Consider the following 201-nt stretch of genomic DNA (forward strand, 5'->3'; position numbering starts at 1 on the left):
ATCACTACTGGGAAAACCATAGCTTTAACTATCCGGACCTTTGTTGGCAAGGTGATGTCTCTGCTTTTTGCCTTGGGCGAGTCAGAATAAAGGATGCTTTTCCTCTCCTGTCCTTGCACCGCTTGCGCTCTGCCCCTAGGTGTCTCTGCGCGCGGCTCGGCGCCAGCAGCGCCCCAAATGAAAACAATCGCAAGGACACGA

This window comes from Podarcis melisellensis, assembly GCF_964234715.1.
Source record: "Podarcis melisellensis genome assembly, chromosome: 5".
NCBI classification, from domain to species: Eukaryota; Metazoa; Chordata; class Lepidosauria; order Squamata; family Lacertidae; genus Podarcis; species Podarcis melisellensis.